This window comes from Pseudophryne corroboree, chromosome 12 (genome assembly GCF_028390025.1).
Source record: "Pseudophryne corroboree isolate aPseCor3 chromosome 12, aPseCor3.hap2, whole genome shotgun sequence".
Lineage (NCBI taxonomy): Eukaryota > Metazoa > Chordata > Amphibia > Anura > Myobatrachidae > Pseudophryne > Pseudophryne corroboree.
Window position 1 is genome coordinate 22,806,646 of NC_086455.1, and position 22,456 is coordinate 22,829,101.

The window sequence follows — 22,456 nt, forward strand, 5'->3', positions numbered from 1 at the left end:
TATATATATATATACACACACACACACACACACACACACACACACACACAATACCAATAACCTGGAATGGAAAGGAAGCACTCATCCGGTCTTTAGAAAGCAATAAGCTGGTGCAGTTTATTAACACAACGTTTCAAGGCTCCACGGACTTTTCATCAGGTGCATATAAAGTGACGTATGCAAAAAAAAAAAAAAAAACCCTTATATAAGGAGGCAGCAAGCCTTGATGTGCGGTGCTTGTTCCCAGTGTCCCGCCGAGTGGCGCCTGCAAAGTGATGTCACACACGCGCCCAGGGGGGTTGACCGTGCAGGAGGGAGGAGAATGGTGCAGTGGCGGCGGTTGCGCAGCAACAGAGACGCCACAGCTGCTCTAACTAAGGGGGAGGGCTGAATGTGGAGACACAAAGCCGGGACACCCTGCAAGAAAGAGAAGAAGCAAGTGCTTTAATGCAATGTAAATAGAACATAAAACATATGAAAATAAATTAATATTATATTGAGAGAGAGAGAGAGAGAGAGAGAGAGAGATAATACTATGAATGGGAGCAACAGGAGTTTTTATTTTAAATAAAATGATAAACAAAATAAGATTTATCAAGCCTTAGAGAGTGATAAATTGAGCGGTGATAAAGTACCAACCAACCAGCTCCTAACTGTCATGTTACAGGCTGTATTTAAAAAATGACAGGAGCTGATTGGTTGGTACTTTATCAACGTACAAGTTATAACTCACCAAGGCTTGATAAATCATGTCTCAAGAATTATATCCTGTAAGGAGGGTCTGTTAGGGAGCACGTTGAAAGAGCCACCTGGAGAATCTAGTGAAGGATAAAGTTGCAGAGCTGACACGCTGTGAACCAATGGTCATGGTCTTCAGCGTTTACCTGCTGCATCAGAGGGGTCATGAGGTTTGTAAAAGTAGCGGAAACTGCGTCAGCACTGCCCATGGACAACTGCTGGAGGAGCAGAGCAGAGTGTAGTGAATACTTCCCCTGCTCTCAGAGTGATGACTCCGCTCATGGGAAGGAGAGCTAGGAAAAGGGAAGTCCTCCCCAGCTTTTACAGTAACAGCAGAGGAAGCAGCCCATAGCAGAGCACTACAGAGCGGATCAGCCTCCAGGGGATGAGATAGGGCAGTGGTTTCCAAACTTTTTTGAATCACGGCGCCCTAGAATATCAGAATTTTTTTCACGGCACCCCTAGGCCAAAAATTTCTTATTGAGAAATTTAGAAAGAAATATTACATTAAGTAGATCGCGTTTATATGTCATCCTTAGGGTCAGTTGTGTGGTGAGGGACAAGATTTGCTTCTGTTTGTCCCCATATTGTATGACTGGCAGCCACCAGCACTGGTTTTGCCTATTATATTGACCATGAATAATTTGAATTGGTCCTGGCCCACCAACCCAGGACACCCCTGCAAGTGTCCCGAGGCACCCCAGGGAGCCATGGCACACAGTTTGGGAACCTCTGAGATAGGGGGTAGGACACTGAGCTGTGCTGTCCACAAGAGGTAGTGCTGAATCTGGTTGCTGCATCTCTTTGCTGTGTTACACAAGGGAGTGAGAAGTTGGTAAGAATAAAGCAGGGATACCTCTCAAATAATGCCCCTGATCAGCTTAACTCACTGATTAATGCAAGTAGAGCATTATTCTAGAAGCTGACTAATTTATCCAGGACTTGCACAGCATTAATTCACCTGACAGTGAAAGGAGGATACCATTAAATTGAGTTTATTGAGTTAATGGGCAATAAATATCTCCTGGACGGTGAGCTACAAGCACATGTTCGGCTGTTTTAAGGATACTTTCTAGTGTGTATGATTGGATTGTAACATATTTCAACACACCTACCTTATTTTATCCAGTTGTTTGCTATATTATGGTTAAACGTCCAAAAATATTTATTGCCCATTATTGGGTGTAATCGTCTTTAAAGACGGAGATCCATTAACTCTTTGTTGCACTTTTTGGATATGTCCCTTTGATCCATTTGGATTTATTGAACAGAAAGTCACTCTCTGTTTGGATCCACTTGATATGGAAAGTCCACACAATTTGTCATTTTCTGAAGTCACCTACCACTGAAGAAGTCCAACTGGGTGAAACGCGTAGGGTTTATTTTATCCATTCACCACCAATCTGCCTGTATATTCACAGATTGGTTTTAGAACAAGGGGAAAGGATTGGTCTTGGGTGGCGCACTGATATAAATAATTGTACACATAAAATATAACTTTTAATTGCATGTAATTAAAAAGCCTGTAACTGTGAAATATTAAAACAAATAACGGAAAAGTGAAAGACAAAGTACAACATATAATTGTTAAAACCACATACTGCACCCACTGTGCTGTACGGTGTCTATATATATTAAATAGTGAAGTTCTAGGTACAATGACCTTAGTTAAGAATATGCGTGCTGTCAGAATATTAATAGTCCCACTTAGGTAGACCACAATTCTGTCAATCAATTACATATAATTAGGGCTCCTTTAGTGTGATATATTGTGATGTCAAATTCTAGATGTTATATCAACTATGGGGTAGATCTGATGGGCTCAGTACAACCTAATCAGCTCTTACTTATCAGTAATGTAATTCCACTGTTAGTATGTGTTCCCCTCTCACTCACGCCCACAAAATTCACTATACAGCTGTTGTTCTTAAAGCTGATAGTTTCCTTAATATTAATGTAAGGTGGATACTTTACCACCAGTTCTAAACATCAGGCAAGTATATATTGGTAATTTTATGAAGGTACAATGGGGGTCATTCCGAGTTGTTCGCTCGGTAAAAATCTTCGCATCGCAGCGATTTTCCGCTTAGTGCGCATGCGCAATGTTCGCACTGCGACTGCGCCAAGTAAATTTGCTATGCAGTTAGGAATTTTACTCACGGCTTTTTCATTGTTCTGGCGATCGTAATGTGATTGACAGGAAGTGGGTGTTACTGGGCGGAAACAGGCCGTTTTATGGGCGTGTGGGAAAAAATGCTACCGTTTCCGGAAAAAACGCAGGAGTGGCTGGAGAAACGGGGGAGTGTCTGGGCGAACGCTGGGTGTGTTTGTGACGTCAAACCAGGAACGACAAGCACTGAACTGATCGCAGATGCCGAGTAAGTCTGGAGCTACTCAGAAACTGCTACGAGGTGTGTAATCGCAATATTGCGAATACATCGTTCGCAATTTTAAGAAGCTAAGATTCGCTCCCAGTAGGCGGCGGCTTAGCGTGAGCAAATCTGCAAAAATCAGCTTGCGAGCAAACAACTCGGAATGACCCCCAATGTTGGTTAGCATTCTCAGACTGGGCTGTCAACGCTGCCCCATATAATCCACTGTACTATAATATATGTAGTGTTACTAATGTACTTCCCTCTTATTGATTGCTGTTGGCAAATTGCCTATTCATACAGCTTATCCAATAACAAACTGATTTTTTACCCGGCGTTCTCGGTCTCTGCCGTCAACGCCACCTCATATGATACACTGCACTAATAACAAGCACAATACCTCTGTTTCAATCCACTCTTATTAGTTGCTGTTGGCAAATCTGCCTATTCATACAGCATAATTGAGAGTGTAACTTCCTATTCAACTAGCGTTCTCAATCTCTGTTGTCAACGCTGCCTGTTATAGTGCACTATATCAATCTGGGCACACTGTTTCTGGTTAACTTCCTTCTTGTCAAAAGCTGTTGGCAAATAGCCTATTAATACAGCTTTCCTGGGAATACAATTTGTTATCTCAGATGCTAATACTTCCTTAATGGTTAATTCTCAATATCCTACCTAGTTAACTGTTAATAGTGAGAGCTGATATGATAATTTAGTGGTTGATGGTCTGGGGGAGAACACTTTACTATCAATGTGATTTGAGTCCAATTCAAGAGCTGGTTAGGATACTTAGTACATAGGAGATAAAAATAAAATAAACTTTAATAAACTTTGTGTACTAGGTATTCTTCCTATATTCCTAAATAATTATAGGCATCATGGTTCACAGGATCCAAGCAAGCAGGTGTCCACAGTATTTAGCATGCAGACTGATACATTTACTCAGTCTCTAATTGTATCTAAAAAAGTTGATACAAACTTTAATTAGTTCTAATGTGTTTCACACCATGTAATGCACAGCTGCCAACATGATACACTGGAATTCCAGACAACTATGTTCTACCTAGCTATAATTTGTCACTATGGTTAATAGGGTCTGACAAGCAAATATCCTCAGTGTTCAGTATTTAAATTCATGCATTTACAATCATTAATTGGTTACACTGTACTGCATGGTCTATCATGTGCAGTTGAATACACAGTATATTGGAGTTCTCTGCTGCTGCGTACTGGCTAAGTAGATCCCGATTCTAAGTGCAGTATTTATCTTAGGCTGTTCATAAATATATATCAACTTTTTTTAGATACAATTAGAGACTGAGTAAATGTATCAGTCTGCGTGCTAAATACTGTGGACACCTGCTTGCTTGGATCCTGTGAACCATGATGCCTATAATTATTTAGGAATATAGGAGGAATACCTAGTACACAAAGTTTATTAAAGTTTATTTTATTTTTATCTCCTATGTACTAAGTATCCTAACCAGCTCTTGAATTGGACTCAAACCGCGTTGATAGTAAAGTGCCCCCCCCCCCCCACACACACACACACACACCATCAACCACTAAATTATCATATCAGCTCTCACTATTAACAGTTAACTAGGTAGGATATTGAGAATTAACCATTAAGGAAGTATTAGCATCTGAGATAACAAATTGTATTCCCAGGAAAGCTGTATTAATAGGCTATTTGCCAACAGCTTTTGACAAGAAGGAAGTTGACCAGAGACAGTGTGCCCAGATTGATATAGTGCACTATAACAGGCAGCGTTGACAACAGCGATTGAGAACGCTAGTTGAATAAGAAGCTACACTCTCAATTATGCTGTATGAATAGGCAGATTTGCCAACAGCAACTAATAAGAGTGGATTGAAACAGAGGTATTGTGCTTGTTATTAGTGCAGTGTATCATATGAGGCGGCGTTGACGGCAGAGACTGAGAACGCCGGGTAAAAAAATCAGTTTGTTCTTGGATAAGCTGTATGAATAGGCAATTTGCCAACAGCAATCAATAAGAGGGAAGTACATTAGTAACACTACATATATTATAGTACAGTGGATTATATGGGGCAGCGTTGACAGCCCAGTCTGAGAATGCTAACCAACATTGTACCTTCATACAATTACCAATATATACTTGCCTGATGTTTAGAACTGGTGGTAAAGTATCCACCTTACATTAATATTAAGGAAACTATCAGCTTTAAGAACAACAGCTGTATAGTGAATTTTGTGGGCGTGAGTGAGAGGGGAACACATACTAATGGTGGAATTACATTACTGATAAGTAAGAGCTGATTAAATTGTACTGAGCCCATCAGATCTACCCCATAGTTGATATAACATCTAGAATTTGACATCACAATATATCACACTAAAGGAGCCCTAATTATATGTAATTGATTGACAGAATTGTGGTCTACCTAAGTGGGACTATTAATATTCTGACAGCACGCATATTCTTAACTAAGGTCATTGTACCTAGAACTTGACTATTTAATATATATATACACAGCACAGTGGGTGCAGTATGTGGTTTTAACAATTATATGTTGTACTTTGTCTTTCACTTGTCCATTATTTATTTTAATATTTCACAGTTACAGGCTTTTTAATTACATGCAATTAAAAGTTATATTTTATGTGTACAATTATTTATATCAGTGCGCCACCCAAGACCAATCCTATCCCCTTGTTCTAAAACCAATCTGTTTATATTGGCAACAATATATGTGTGGCAGCACTCCCAAGTGAGACATTAGACAAGGAATTGTCACGTACTGTATGTTGTTGTTTTTTTTCATCATTTGATTTAAAATATGGTGCTAGTGCAGTAGTTTTCCCATTCCCTTTCCCCTTTTACAAGCTACCTGTATATTCACCCTAGAGCTCACACCTTTAAGGTGAGGGTGATATCCTGTTTACCAACTAGCGTGCGGTGTGTGTGTATACAAAATTTTATGTTTTTATAAGAACCTTGTTATGTCTGAACACCTGTAAAACAAACAATTAAACTCATTTACTGAATCTATGTTTTTGTTGGGTGAAATATCTTTTGGTGAGAGGGTTTTACTCCTAGGCTACAATTATAGGGAGACCTCAAAAAGCTAAAGTTTCTGGGAAAGCTTCTGAATGGAGAACCTGAATTGGGAATTCCACAATCAGCAACATACATTTAGCGCACCCTGTACTTTTGTTTTATATATATATATATATATATATATATATATATATGTAAAAGAACAAATGAGAAGCGCGGATGTCAGTAAAAGTTGTGAGCATTTAATTAAAAGAAGTACACATATACATACATCTCAAAAAGAGATCAGCAGCGCGATGTTATCACACACACGGCACCTCCGGATAGCACCAGGTGGAACAGCCGCCGGTCACAGCTCATCAAACGTTCTCTTCCGGGACTTCACAGGATCAGATCAACAGCGATGTAGTTACACCTAGTGTCTTTTTGAGATGTATGTATATGTGTACTTCTTTTAATTAAATGCTCACAACTTTTACTGACATCCGCGCTCCTCATTTGTTCTTTTACATGTATTCCTAATAAGCCTTGGTACGGCTTTTTCTGGAGGAAGCAGCAGAGGATATAAAGAATCAGGATCATATAAATACTGGACAATCTTAAGTACATTGGACTGATTGGAGTATTGCGCAATTATTCCTCCTTTTTTGTTAATATACATATATATATATAGGAATATGTTGTAATAGGCGGCACTCAGAGACTGTTCAACAGCCAGGTAAAAGTGCAAAAAAGCCCCGTGGGGCGTGCTTTATTGTAACGTTTCGGGGATGCTTCCCCTTCCTCAGAGCATCCCGGAAACGTTACAATAAAGCACGCCCCACGGGGCTTTTTTGCACTTTTACCTGGCTATTGAACAGTCTCTGAGTGCCGCCTATTACAACATATTCCTGCATACCAGGGGTTATTACCCCCAAGGAGGGCACCGGAGCAAGGTAGATTGGAGTCGGGAGTGCCGGAAGACATGGCTGTTTACATATATATATATATATATATATATATATACACACACACACACTTTCTCACAAAAAACGGCACTCAGAGCATTGTATACTTAGCATAATCCACCTGTATTGTAACAGTTAACTGTTTCAGAGCAGCAGCGCCTTCATCAGGATTTTCAACATGCAGGACATCAACATGAAACATTTACTTACCCTCCTAAATACCCCCCCCCCCCTTCCCGGATCACATAAGCAAGTCCTTCCACCTGTGCTACTCACGCGTCCTGGGCTGAACATCGAGGCACACTTCCGGTGATGTCATCACCAGGAAGTCACATACATGCGTTCCACTGGGCTGTACTTGGTGCGCAGTGTGTCACGGTCCACCACACCAGCACTGATTCACAGTTCTGTGGAGGCAAACCATACATATTAAATACACATAGTGCCACATTAAAAATACCATACAAAAACAAATCACATTCCATCACAATACAAAAAATACAAAAATACACACATGGACATTAATATAATACACCCATTGCATATAGAGAAATAGGCATCAACCTGCAGCATCTCTTAATAGAATAAATTCATAAATATGAATCATGGGTATTAATAAAATATCAAACCTCACTCTATACAGGAATATAAGATTCCACCAATACAGCTGTAACAGATAACTAATATACTATAACTATCCCAACATCGGGTTATAGCAAATTCCAATTTATCTTGTCATTTAATCCATTAGGGGAAATAGTATTGAGCCTAACAATCCAATTAGCCTCTTTACTAACAATGTTTTGGCGCGATCGCCTCTACGCAATGACTGTGGTACATGATCAATACAAAAATATCGTAGAGTTTCTGGCCTATGGCCCGCCTGTTTGAAATGCTTGGCCACAGGTTGGTCAATGTCTCTACCTTTATAGCACAGATTAATAGCCGAGCGATGAGCAGCCATCAGCTCGCTAAATTTCAGAGTGGTTTGCCCCACGTAGTAAAATCCACAGGGGCAAATTATTATATACACAACAAAAGAGGAGCTGCAAGTCAACACAAAATGAATATCATAAACTTTATCCACATGCGGGTGATTAAATTGCTTACAAGCAATGATAAAACTACAAGTAGCACATTCACTACATTTATAGCAACCAGGTGCCTTGGTGTAAACATTTGGCACCCTTGCTACACCAATTCCAGTGATGTCAGTATGAACCGAACGATCCCCCAAGTTCCTACTTCTCCTAAATGCTACAACATGTCTAGAAACACTGGACACTGCAAATCAAGATCTGTTGACACTATCGGCCACAACGCCTTAGTCGCTCTACGTATAATAGGACCTGAGGTAGACAAATCACTGGTTCATGGAATCATATTCGCCGTATCCCTGCTAGCAGGCTCCAATAATTGTTGTCTGGTCATTTTTAATACTTTCAACTTCTGTGCTAATAGTGTAGACATATCATATCCTCTTAAGCTGAATTTATTGATTAGAAGGTCCAATTCAGCCGGGATTTTCAAAGGATCACTAACAATGCGGGACACCCGCGCATCATTTGTGATATGGGCAAGCCCTTTTTCAATGCTTCCGGATGGTGGTTAGATGCCATTAAAAATGTATTCCGGTTAGTAAGCTTCTTAAATACCTCAATCTGGAGTATGAAATACTATTTCAGGGATAGCCTTACGCTCCTTAGCCTGCTTCAAAACTGCAACCAGTTCTCTCTGGTACTCCAACGTAGGATCCTTACTCAATTTCATATATACTTCCTTATCCGAAAGCTGTGCCACAATCTCAGATCTATAATCCATGATGTCTTGCACCACAATTGTCCCGCCTTTATCCGCGGGACGAATGATAATATCCTGGTAGGATTCCAAACATCTCAAGAATACTGTAAACTCCACTTAATGCAAACTAACCAATAAGTGATTCACAAATGGAAGATGTTTTACCTCCCAGTAAATGGGCACAGTTCTCCAGGTGTTACTAGATATTAAGCATTAATTGTACTTTTGGGAACAGGTTACAAAGCTGAATTATGCGGCATTAATGTTACATTAGGTTTCATTAAACTATGGCTTCCTAGTTGTTGACCTAAAGTTCCTACTTGACTAGCAGCGCATAGTGTGAGTCTAGTCCATTGGGCGGAGATCCATATGTTGCATATCTACATGTTTATGTTAAATTAAAAGCCTAAGGGGCTGATCACTGATGTATTTTATTGTTGGTGCTGGAGCATTTTTGTATGCAGTAGCTGTGCGACAATTTGTAAATGCTGCTGAAGGTGTTTTTTTTGCGTCCGAAGATGCAGTATTGGGTCAACTGCGTGAACATTGGCTATTTGAATAACAATCATATTACTCAGGGTGTCTGGGAAAAACATACTCCTGGGGCCAGTAAAGCTGCATTCAAGGAAACAGCCACAGAACACCCAGAAAACAGGACCAACGTTCCAAAAATGTTGCCGTCCCCAAATGCCAGCATCATGTCAATTATGCTATGGCTATTGGAGCACTGCGGCCGACATCGTAGTGCCCCATCTGCACATGCGCAGTGTGGCGTTTGTACATGCGCAGATAAAAAAAATTAGAAAGGTAAGTAAATATCAAATTTATGTAAATCTCTGAATCAGGCCTTAAATACATTGTAAAAAGAAAAAGAGGGTGTTCCGCACTGGTAAATGATAACAGACAAGACCTTATTATGAGGAAATGTGTCCGTGACCGACATCGGAAATGTAACACTGATGTGTAAATATGCCGTCGGTGGTGCTCCCCACCTGTAAAAGGTGAAACAGTCCGTTTGGTTAACAGAGATATAGGGCGGCGCGCAGCCCTTATCTCTCTGGTGATATCCCGGTCATGTAAGCGCCCACTTGGGCCAAATTTATATCAGTATTAACTGCTTACTTTGATAACTATTTGTGCACCACTTATTTTAAATCCTTAATAGTTTGCTTTAACATATATGTCTTTTTTTCTAAAAGATTGCTTTTCAATGCTTATGCAAACTATGCCTATAATGTGTTTATTCTGACATATATGTCTCTTTTTTCAAAAGAGACTGTCTTTCTCATACTGCAAAGTATGCCTACACTGTGTTTGAACAGATGAGTTGCTCTTAGGACAAACTGACACACTCTATTTAGCCTGAAATTCTACAAATAAACAATTAACACCTGACACATAATAGGTGGTTTTGACACATTTGTCTCCTTTCTCCTTAATTGTACTTGACTCCTATCAGCTGTATTTGGCCTATCTCCTATATAATTGCCCAGATCTGTGACTTTGTGCTTCATTTGCTAACGCTGGGCAGAGTCAAAACACTGGGCGGAGTTAGTCAAATGAGTCACAGATCTGGGCAAATCTATAGGAGATCTCCTATATAATTGCCCCGATCTGTGACTTTGTGCTTCATTTGCTAATGCTGGGCGGAGTCAAAACACTGGGCGGAGTTAGTCAAATGAGTCACAGATCTGGGCAAATCTACAGGAGACTTGGAGCAGGAGCAGATGGTATGGGCATGGCACAGTCAGGGGTACATACCTCCCAACTTTCTTCAGGCAGGAGGGACACACGCACAGCAAAAAGGGGGCATGGCCAACGGGAAAGGGGGCGTGGCTTCGCGGGTGGACCCGCGATTGCGAGCCACGCCCCTGTTTTCGTCAGTGAGGGGGCATGCCCAGCGCTCTATGAGCTGCTGGCATGCCCCCAGCGGCGGATTATGAGTCCGGGGGGCCCAGGGCACTTGAGACAGGAACCCTATCTCATTGCTGTGCCTGCTGTGGGTTTGAGGGTGTGGCCTAATTGCGGCCCTCGTGGCCACGCCCCCTTATGCAAATTCCGGGATTTTTTTAATGGGATTTTGGCCCCTCAGCTAGGGGTAAATCCAGAGGGGGTGGTTGCTCCCCTCTACACACCCGCACAGGCAGAAGACAGCAGGGATGCTGCTGCCTCCCTGCAACACCACAGAGCTGCCTACACGCAGCAGCGTGTGCTGACTAAAGCACAATGCTGCTGCTGTTGCTGGCAGGATGGGGGAGCTTCAGAGCTGGGGCAGAGCCACTCCAGCCGGGGGGGGCCCCTAAAACTGTGAGGCCCGGGGTACGTACCCCCTGGGCCCACCCTTAATCCGTACCCCCTGATGCCCCCTCTCCCTCTGTCTCCACTAAATAGACGCTGTGTGCATGCTAAGCAGAAAGGCGAGTACAGGAGCTTCCCAACTGCCCCCCCACCGCGGGACACTGCGGCCCGCGGGTGGGACAGTGGGACAGACCCAAAAAATGGGACTGTCCCGCGAAAATCGGGACAGTTGGGAGGTATGGGGGTGTGTGAGGGGGTATGCCATACAGACAGACGGGCACCGGCTCACTGTGTACTTGACCCCCCACATCAGCATACTCAGCAGGATCTCTCTGGCGCGGAGGAGCGTCACTTTCTGGCACACTCCACGCTTCTTAGCTGCAGTTTTGTGGGGCACCTGCGGCTGTGCAGGTTCCGTACTGCCTCTGTTATCTCCAGCCCCGGCAACCCCACCGCTAGCTGCAGCGCTGCCGCCCGCAGTGAGGTGTGCCCAGCTCCTTCACACACTTTAGCCGGCGGGCAGCGCTGCAGAAGTCTGCGCTGCTTGCAGGCTCCGACCCCCTCCTCCCTCCAGCCGCAGCGTCTCCTGGGGGCTAACCAGTCACTCCCAGTCTGCCCTTACCACAGTGCCCGGCAGCCGCGAGGTCCGCGCCGCGTACATGCTATGACCCCCTCCTCCCTCCAGCCGCAGCGTCTCCTGGGGGCTAACCAGTCACTCCCAGTCACTCCCAGTCTCCCCTTACCACAGTGCCCGGCAGCCGCGCGAGGTCCGCGGTGTGTGACTGAGGAGTGGGGGAGAGGGATGCGGATGGGCAGAGGAAGCAGGACTCCAGCCTGAGAGAGTCAACCATGCCAAGTCTCCACCAGCAGCAGATCCAAACAGGTTGGAGTGGAACAGCAGCAGCCAGCAGCAGTGACTCCGGTAAGACACATCTGTCTGTCACCACTGTTTTGTCCCTAATACCAATCTCTCCCGTGCCCTGTGTTCTATCATGTCCCTGTCACCCCTATCCTGGCCCTGTCAACCAAATCCTGGTCCTGCCACCCCTACCCTGGCCCCGTCGCTCCTGGCCCCGTCGCCCCTATCCTGGCCCCGTCGCCCCTATCCTGGCCCCGATGCCCCTGCCTGGCCCCTGTCCTGGCCCCGTCACCCCTGTCCTGGCCCCGTCACCCCTGTCCTGGCCCTGTTACTGCATACCCTCCAACTACCTTTTTGGCAGGTACAGTATCCGTAGCGCCTCCAGACCCCTCCCCAATGCACCACACCTCCGCACCTTCCCCTCCACCACATGCGACACTCCACCCCTCCCCCACACGCTGTGCCTCCAGACCCCCGGCACCACCAGCAGGTCCCACTCCCCCACCACCCACAGCACCTCCAGACCCCCTCCACCATCCACCCCCCATATATGTCTCCCCCCACACCTGCCCCCCTCCATCCACAGCAACTGCAGACACCCTCCTCCATTCGCGGTCCCCCCCTCACCCACCCACGGCACCTCCGCACCTGCCCCTCCACCATCTGCAGCGCCTCCAGACCCCCTTCCCCGTCTGCCGCACATGCCTCTCCCCCACCGCGGTGCCTCCGGACCCCCTACCCCACCCCCGGCACCCCCGCCCCTTCCCATCCCACAGCACCTCCGGAACCCTTCACCCATCTGCAACATCCCTGCACCTGCCCCTCCCCCGTGGCACCCCTGCCCCTCCCCCACCTGCAGTGCCTCCGGACCCCTCCCCCATCTACAGCCCCCACTCTTCTGTCTCTCCCCCACCCGCAGCATGTCCCAACCCTTCCCCATCAGGGCCCCCCCGCATCTGCCCCCCCTCCACCTGCAGCATCTACAGACACCCTCCCCCATACGCAGTCCCCCCCGCACCCGCTCATTCTGTACATCATGCCCAGCAGGTGCTGTTTACGCCGCCGCAAGGGGCTGCACCTCCTTCACCATCGCACGCCCTTTCATTGTGCAATATTTAACTACTAACAAAGGAATGCAGGTAATACTCCATATAATACAAATATTGAACCCCATATAGGCATGCAAGGGTTAAAGGGGCGTAGCCCCTTGCAACGGTGTGAAGAGCGCCCGTAGGGCGCGATGAAGCACCTAGTGTGTACAGATTTATAAGGCAATCATTCTTCCCTGTTCTTTTGAGCTGCAAATTATGCCTATACTGTGTTTGAACAGATGAGTTGCTCTTAGGACAAACTGAGACACTCTATTTAGCCTGATTTGCTATAAATAAACAATTAATTCCTGACACATAATAGGTTGTTTTGACACATTTGTCCCCTTTTTTCTAAGAGATTGCTTTTCAACAGATCATCTGCTCCTTGAGCAAATCTACAGGTGAGGCTGAGCCTGAACAGCAATAGAGACTTTCATTTTTTGGAATAATGTGTCCTTTTTTTTTTTTTGGATTATAAATCTTGCTAATAATTGATTATATTTGACTAATTCCTATCAGATGTATTTGGCTTATGTGCACAGATTTATAAAGCAATCATTCTTCTCTGTTCTTTTTCTTATATACCCAATTCATGCCATATTGGCATTTATTGTTATTATTTTCTTTCCTTACACTCCTGCACATCTGTGCCTATGTTCTTTCTCACCCAGTTCTTCTCACCACGGCTCTGGACAGCAGAACACATCTCTGTTTACTAGGAATAAGTACTCACTCATCCACCTGTTTACGGCCATACTCCACAGGAGACACCTAATCTCATCTGATCTTGGAAGCTAAACTCTGGAAGGCCTGGTCAGTACTTGTTTGGGAGACTGCCAAGGAACACCAGGTGCAGTAAACTTGGTTGGAAAGCAGCAGGAACATTCCCTTAATCTTCAACCTTATTTCCCTTTTTTCTTCTTTCATTAGAACTAACAGAACGACCCTCCCAAGTGTTACAGGTGTACTTTCCCACAAACTTGCTGTGTCTCAACAACACCTCTTCATGACTTAAACCACTATCTGTTGGTCATCACTAATTTCCTATCAACTCAGCAGATTATACACTCTTGTCTAATCCGCTGCATTAAAATGCCTATGGTGACACCACTGTTAGACATCTATACAGAAGGTGGATCCACACCACATTAGGCAACAAACCTTTCAATCTATTGGTGCTCAGATTAATCCATGGGATATCACTTTAGGAGACTTTGGCTATTCACTCATTGTCAGTGGACATATGTTAAGCCACTCCTGTGACTATATATAATACATTTTCACCTTGGCAGTATTTACTGTTAATTAATCTTATACAATTCTGGTATTTATATTTTTATTTAAAAATACTTGATCTTGATTGTTACACTATATCTTATATGATCCTAAATAATGGTTAATTTTTATTGTCTCATTTTTTCATAAATAGTGCCCCAGTACAGGGTCTTTCTTTTTTTCCTCCTTAAATACATTGGGGCAGATGTATTAATCTGGAGAAGACATAAGGAAGTGATAAACCAGTGATATGTGCAAGGTGATAAAGACACCAGCCAATCAGCTCCAATATGTAAGTTTACAGTTAGGATCTGATTGGCTGCTGCCTTTATCACCTTTCACATATCACTGGCTTATCACTTCCTTATGCCTTCTCCAGGTTAATACATCTGCCTCAATATTCCATGACTACTTCATTTTGCTTTTTCCGTACATACAAGGTACGGCAGTCTGTGTAACAAGAATGTCTTTCAATACCCCGCTGTCTGAGACTACAGTAAACACACAAGCTGACGGGTAAAGTGGATAAGCCACTTAGCAAATATATTTTTGGATTAAGGCTAATAACGACACGACACCTTGAGAATAATGGGTGGTGTGTGTACAGTAAATTACTTTTTGGCGTAACTGTGAGATTTTAGTAGTTAAATGTAGCAAAAGCAATCTCAGAATAGGACGTAAGTTGCAGGGTACATTTGAGCGATCTTAGGGGGTAATTCAGACCTGATTGCTAGGCTGCATTTTCATACAGCGGGCGATCGGGTCTAAACTGCGCATGTGTATGCACCGCAATGCACAGGCGCGTCACATGGATACAAAGCGGATCGCCGCTCAGCGATGGGTTTGTGCGAAGGATCCATTCGCACGTTAGTTCACAAGGAGATTGACAGGAAGACGGCGTTTGTGGGTGGCAACTGACCGTGTTCTGGGAGTGTTTGGAAAAACGCAGGCGTATCCATGCGTTTGCAGGGAGGGTTCTTGACGTCAATTCCGGTCCCGCACAGGCTGATGTGATCACAGCGGCTGAGTAAGTCCTGGGCTGCGCAGAGACTGCACTAGATCTGTTTGTACAGCTCTGCTACACATGCGTTCGCACACTTGCAAAGCTAAAATACACTCCACTATGGGCGGCGGCTATGCGAACGCAGGACTGCAAAAAAACGCTAGCGAGTAAACAGGTCTGAATTAGCCCCTTATTGTCCATAAGAATAACAGAGGGCTTTAATAGCCCAATGACATGCCAGTATGAGTGCGCAGGTTGGGGAGGTTTAATGAAAAACTTAAAAAATAGTAAGTAAAATAGATATTTTTTTTTAAATAGTAAGAATGCAGACATGAATGGTCTCCTTAATCAATCTGAGGTCTCAGTAAAATATATATATATATATATATATATATATATCAGTTGTGAATATTAAGAAGTCTATGTGGACCTGAACAGTCTTATGATTCAATCAGACTTGTAAAGTTCTGGAAAGGTACTAATGTTCTTCCACAGTCACTATTCATAGATGGCGACGTCTCGCTTATCTACATAGGACATATAACGATGATGGGTATCCATAACATAGGTAAGTGGGGGCTCCGGACTGACTGTCACTCTAATGCTATGTACACACTAGACGACTCGCAAATGATGCAACATCATCAGCGATGGGACCCAGTTGGATTGCGCATCAACAGCGACAAAGTGCTTACACACTGGATGATATCGTGCCTGTATTGGGCACATTGTACATTTTATCGTCTAGTGTGCATGTACCTTAAGGTTAGTAGACCCGGGTACATCTGGAACAGATTCCCCCTGGTGTCTGTGTTCCGATGAGTGCAGGTCATAATCTGGGGAGGGGATGTTGATTGTCTTTGGTTATAAGGAACCATAAGCCCCATCCATTATGGAGCTCACCTTTCAACTTGCTTGTGCTGGCAGCCACTCCTTCCCTCTTGGCAGTATATAGAGAGTGTAATGGGATTGGGGCTCAGGCAGAGGGGAGCAGGGACTCTAGACTGGTCTTTTCACCATGGAGCCGATGCCCAGTGGTGTGTCCTAAACTGGACAACCCTTTGGAGACTTGTGTGGCTGCATTGATGGCTCCTACACAGTGAAGGAGATGGAGCCTTGTCACCCCTGCAGCAGGTCTTGGTCATGTGGGGACCAATCACCAGTGAAGGCAAGATATTTAAAGCTGAAAGTCCGGGAAGTGCATTACCAGTACAGCTACTCTACTCCAGCTTTCTTTTTTGCATCCTGCACTTCAGTTGCTGCACCAGTGATCCTATAACTATATTCTGCTAACCTGCATCAGTGTTACATCGTACTGTAGGTTAGTTAATCCACAGATGGAATTGTTAGTGATGTCTCCTAGATGAAGAAAATAATATTTTTTTGGTATGATGCACTGTCAATGATGAAGTGATGTTGTGCACTATGCAATTATAGCAAAAACTAGTTAGTTATGGCACCTAGGTATTCCCAGGTGATCTCCCATCCAAGTACTAGCCCAGTCCAACACCGAGATTGGGCATATCTAGTGTGGTATATCTGTAAATTAAGAGTTTGTTTATACACTGACACATTAGAGGATGTTAAGAATATAGAATCCAAATGTCAAAAACTAATTTACTAGCATATAGCTTAGAAATAATTTTTGCCGTGGACCACCACCCGAGTGGGGATTCCGACCACCGGTATTTCACCGGGTGTCGGGATTCCGACATTGGTATGGTAATGCTAAAACCATATCTTCCAACTGTCCTGATTAAGTGGTAATAGATCTTGTAGCGAGCGCAGCAAGCCTCCGAGCCCACAAGGCAAGGGGACTCTTAGCACTCACCACGCTGCCGGCATTCTGGCGGGCAAGATTCCGCTGTCGGGATATTGACAGCCGGCATCCCACCCGCCAATAAAACATAAGTAATCCGGAGGAGATAATGACCAGCTTCTATACCAGAGTCTGGCTGATGATCACTCTCCTGATTACAGACAGTACCTCATACCTCCCAACATGACCCTCTCCAGGAGGGACACAATGCTCTATTTCTGGACTTTTCTCTTAATGTATGATTGTCTGCACCTGTTTTGAACAAGTTAATGGATACGAAAGGTGTTTCAGCACAGGTGATGGTAATCATAAATTAAGAGAAAAGTCCAGGAGCAGAGCTTTCTGTCCCTCCTGGAGAGGGTCATGTTGGGAGGTATGGTACCTTCTGGTTTAACCAACAGCGGCTGAACGTTGAGGACATCTGTGTACAATGGAGGTGCAGTTACAATGGACACAACTGAGAAAGGTGGTTGGAATATCAAAAGGACACATGTCTAACTCACAGTCAATGCCAAACAGTCCTTGGAGCTGATAGGATTGTTTATGTGCCTGGCAACTTCTCAACAAAGTACTATATAAATGTTCTTATCTAACTTTTATTACATAATAAACCTTACAGCACCATATATCTTCTGGGGTTATTTTCAGCACTTCTGCATAGAGATAAATTCTGACTCTACAGGGTAAATCTGGCATTCCTAACCTCACTCTTTAGGGCACACTAACAGTACAGGTTTTAGTGATATCCAGGCATGAGCACAGGTGACTAAATTAGTACCTCACTTATTTTGATTTAACCATCTGTGCTGAAGCCTGGATATCACTAAAACCTGCACTGTTACTGTGCCATGAGGACCGAGGTTGGGAATGCCTGGTTTAAAATAACAGTTTAATTTACAAGGAGCGGCGCTTGAGACTCTGATACTGTTGTAAGTTCCTAACTAAGGGCCTAATTCAGACCTGACAGCAGCATCAAAATTGTTCTCTAATGGGCAAAACCATGTGCACTGCAGGGGGGCAGATATAACATGTGCAGAGAGAGTTAGATTTGGGTGAGGCGTGTTCAAACTGAAATCTAAATTGCAGTGTAAAAATAGAGCAGCCAGTATTTACCCTGCACAGAAACAAAATAACTCACTCAAAGCTAACTCTCTCTGCACATGTTACATCTGCCCCATCTGCAGTGCACATGGTTTTGCCCATTACAGAACAATTTTGCTGCTGCGATCAGGTCTGAATTAGGCCCCTAGGACCCTATTCAGCATGGATTGCAAAATTGAGAAAGCGCAATCCGGCCAAATATCAAATGACTGAGCATGCACAGCGTATGCACTGCGCATGCGCACCCGCGTTCTGCGATTATTTCTGTAAACGCATTGTGCTTCAATGCAATTGCATTTTGATTGACAGGAAGCCAGTGTTTAGAGGAGGAAATGTGGCGTTTTGTGGGTGTGTTTGTAAAAATTCAGATGTGGCAAGGCATTTTTCGGGTGGGTCTCTGACCTCAGCGATGACCATTTCCAGCCTCTTGCGTATGCAGAATTGTGGACGACCTTGCCTGGCGCAGATGGAGAAACTCTTCGATGTTCCAGTATTTGCTTATGGTTATGCAATCACATCGCGCATTGTGATGGGATCGCAATTTCTGCAATGGGCATTTATTCTTTATTTCTGGACTGCAACTATTTCATCGCAGCAACTGCTTTTTAGCACATTTTGCCATCCAACCTGAATAGGATCCTATGATACATTGCTATACTTGAGATATTTACATTTCTGCCACCATTCAACCCACAGAGCTTTGTTATTGTAATGCTAGAACCGTGTCTCCCACCTGTCCTGATTAAGAGATGATGATCCAGTACTGATCTTGTAATACTCCCCTATAAACTTTAGCCTAGTTCGTATGTGTTTCATTTATTTATTTTATTCCCCCCATCTATTATCAAACCATTTCGTTACCTGCCAAATGAAGAAATGCCCCATGTACAGAGGCAGAACTCTGGGAGGCAACGGAGTCATCTGCCGCCGGGCTCCTGCTCTGAAGGGGGGCACCTCTCCTCCCCTCCCGTTCTGTGACACCAGTGAATTAAGTTATTTGATAGCTGCTGCCTTTTCAGTGGCCGACTTCCTCACTGGTCCCTGCACCTTACAAATCACACCCAGCTTTATTATACACATTTTACAAGTGTCACACCCAGGATTAGAAACCACAACCTATTACACTGGAAGCAGACACCTTACTGATGAAGCTGTTTGCTCCTGTATAGGAAATATCAGAAATTTAACTATATGAAGATACTTCTCTGACAATTACATGTAACTTCATATAGTTAGCATTCTCATGCTTCCTCTACAGGAGCAAATAGCTCCATCTGTAAAGTGTCTGCTGTCACACACACACACACACACACACACACACACATATATATCTTGATATAAGAAATAGGGGAGCACCAATATTTATCATGCCTCCGGGCAACTGGGACGAACTTACGCCACTGCCCATGTACTAATGTTATAAGATCGTCTCAACGTATTGAATGTAGCACGCTAAAAATATTCCAATCCAAAATAAATTCTATAAATTGATAAATACCGGCAGAATCTAAATAATGGTTACTGCTGTCCTATAAACTGATATCAAAAGAAGGATGTAAGAAATGCTGGTAAAGTACAAAAAAGAAAACCATTGAATTATAAAATACTTTGTTCGCAGCGCAGCGATCAGGCTAAAAATCGTAATTTCTGCTGATGCGTATGCTCCGCAATGCGCACGCATGACGTACAGGTACAAAGCCCGTTGTGGTTGTGCACAGGTTCTAGCAAAGTTTTCAGTCGCACTGGCGGCAGCAAGATGATCGACAGGAAGGGAGCATTTCTGGGTGTGTTTGCAAAAACGCAGGCATGCCAGTGAAAACGCAGGCGTGGCTGGGCGTTCGCTGGGTGGGTGTATGACGTCAAATCCGGACACGAATAGGCTGAAGTGATCGCAAGCGCTGAGTAGGTTCAGAGCTACTCAGAAACTGCACAAACTGTTTTTGCAGAGCTCGACTGCACAGGCGTTCGCACTTCTGCTAAGCTAAAATACACTCCCAGTGGGCGGCGGCATAGCGTTTGAATGGCTGCTAAAACTAGCCAGCGAGCGATCATCTCAGAATGACTCCCCATGTGCACTGCAGGTGTGGCAGATGTAACATGTGCAGAGAGAGTTAGATTTGAGCGGGGTGTGTTCAAACTGAAATCTAAATTGCCGTGTAAAAATAAAGCAGCCTGTATTTACCATGCACAGAAACAATATAACCCACCCAAATCTAACTCTCTCTGCACATGTTACATCTGCCCCACCTGCACTGCACATTGGCCCTCATTCCGAGTTGTTCGCTCGGTAAAAATCTTCGCATCGCAGCGATTTTCCGCTTAGTGCGCATGCGCAATGTCCGCACTGCGACTGCGCCAAGTAAATTTGCTATGCACTTAGGAATTTTACTCACGGCTTTTTCATCGTTCTGGCGATCGTAATGTGATTGACAGGAAATGGGTGTTACTGGGCGGAAACAGGCCGTTTTATGGGCGTGTGGGAAAAAACGCTACCGTTTCCGGAAAATACGCGGGAATGGCTGGAGAAACGGAGGAGTGTCTGGGCGAACGCTGGGTGTGTTTGTGACGTCAAACCAGGAACGACAAGCACTGAACTGATCGCAGATGCCGAGTAAGTCTGGAGCTACTCTGAAACTGCTACGAGGTGTGTAATCGCAATATTGCGAATACATCGTTCGCAATTTTAAGATGCTAAGATTCACTCCCAGTAGGCGGCGGCTTAGCATGAGCAAATCTGCTAAAATCCGCTTGCGAGCGAACAACTCGGAATGAGGGCCATTGTTTTGCCCAACTGCTAACAAATTTGCTGCTGCAATCAACTCTCAATTACCCCCAATGACACAAGATAACCTGAAAATGTATTATGAAGTACAAACACAATACTTTTTGTGTATAGAGATTTGTCTTATAGGTTTTAGCACAAGGACAAATTAATCTTCTAAATTTAATAAACCATTGATGTTCCAGACAATCATGATTCAACCTATCTCCCAAATACTTTGTAGCTTCCATAGTGCACTGGTTTCCAAACTTTTTTTAATCACAGCGCCCTGGAGTATCAGCATTTTTTTAATTGCACCCCATGGCCAAAAGTCTCTTACTAAAAAATTACCACATTAAGTAAATTGTGTTTATACAGATGGAGATGCACTCGTCTGAGGCGGCTCCATCGCTGGAGTGCACTGCCGACGTGACTAGGCGATCCATCTGCCTAACCCCGCTGGGAGTGCCCAGAGACGCTCTCCCATTCAATAGAATAGGGCCTGTCTCCGTCACGGACGCACACGCTCCTCCGACGTTGACTTTCTCCTATTCTAGTGAATGGGGCGCGTCTTTGTCACGGGCGCATGTGCCCGCCCGGACACGCTCTCAGCGTTAGGCGCGCTAGGCACAGATGGAGCCACAACTAGCGTGACTCCATCTTTGGTTCCGTTATGTGGTGGTCAGGATTGAATTTCTGTTTGTCCACTTGTTTTCTGATTGGCCGCCAACAGCACTGGTTTTGCCTATCACATGGGCCATAGTTTATTTGAATTAGTACTAGTGCACCAACATGAAGCACACCTACATGTCCCCCACATCATCCCATGGTGGGGTTGGGTATGTGTGACTGGCGGTCTTCACAATACCGATGGTGGGATCCCGGCTGTTACATGGCCCGAAAGGGGGGGGGAGGGGGGTTGAGCGCAACAAAGCCACTTGTGGGCTCGCTGCATTCGCTATGCTGCGCTCGACACAGGTTCTTTTCCCACTCTCTGAGTGTTGTGGACCCAGAGAGTTGGATTGCCGACCAGCGAGATTTTCAGATGCTGGGATCCCGGCGTCGGTATTGTGAGCGACACTCGCTACAGGTTCTATTCCCACTCTCTGGGTGCCATGGACACCCACGAGTGGGATTAGTCCCTGTTGGTCGGCTTGCCGACCAGCGAGATTTTCAGATGCTGGGATCCCAGCGTTGGTATTGTGACCGCCGGTCTCCTGACTGCTGGTCACATAACGCATCCCCTCCATGGTGCCGCGGCAGCTCCCAGTTTGGGAATCACTGCTAAAGGCATGACTGTGCAGAATAGATTATCTTCGGATGCCTTGAGTTCAGCTTGAATAAT

At 44.5% G+C, this 22,456-nt stretch overlaps 1 long non-coding RNA gene and 1 pseudogene across 1 annotated transcript; one reads left to right on the forward strand and one right to left on the reverse strand.

Moving 5' to 3' along the window:
* Nucleotides 1-118: 118 nt before the first annotated feature.
* LOC134981323 (uncharacterized) lies at nt 119-19,377 on the reverse strand. Its single transcript, XR_010190536.1, has 3 exons — nt 19,212-19,377; nt 7,381-7,511; nt 119-417 (listed from the first exon to the last, which is right to left on the reverse strand). It is a non-coding gene; the product is annotated as an uncharacterized LOC134981323 (long non-coding RNA).
* LOC134981671 (5S ribosomal RNA) lies at nt 13,896-14,014 on the forward strand (annotated as a pseudogene).
* Nucleotides 19,378-22,456: the final 3,079 nt, after the last annotated feature.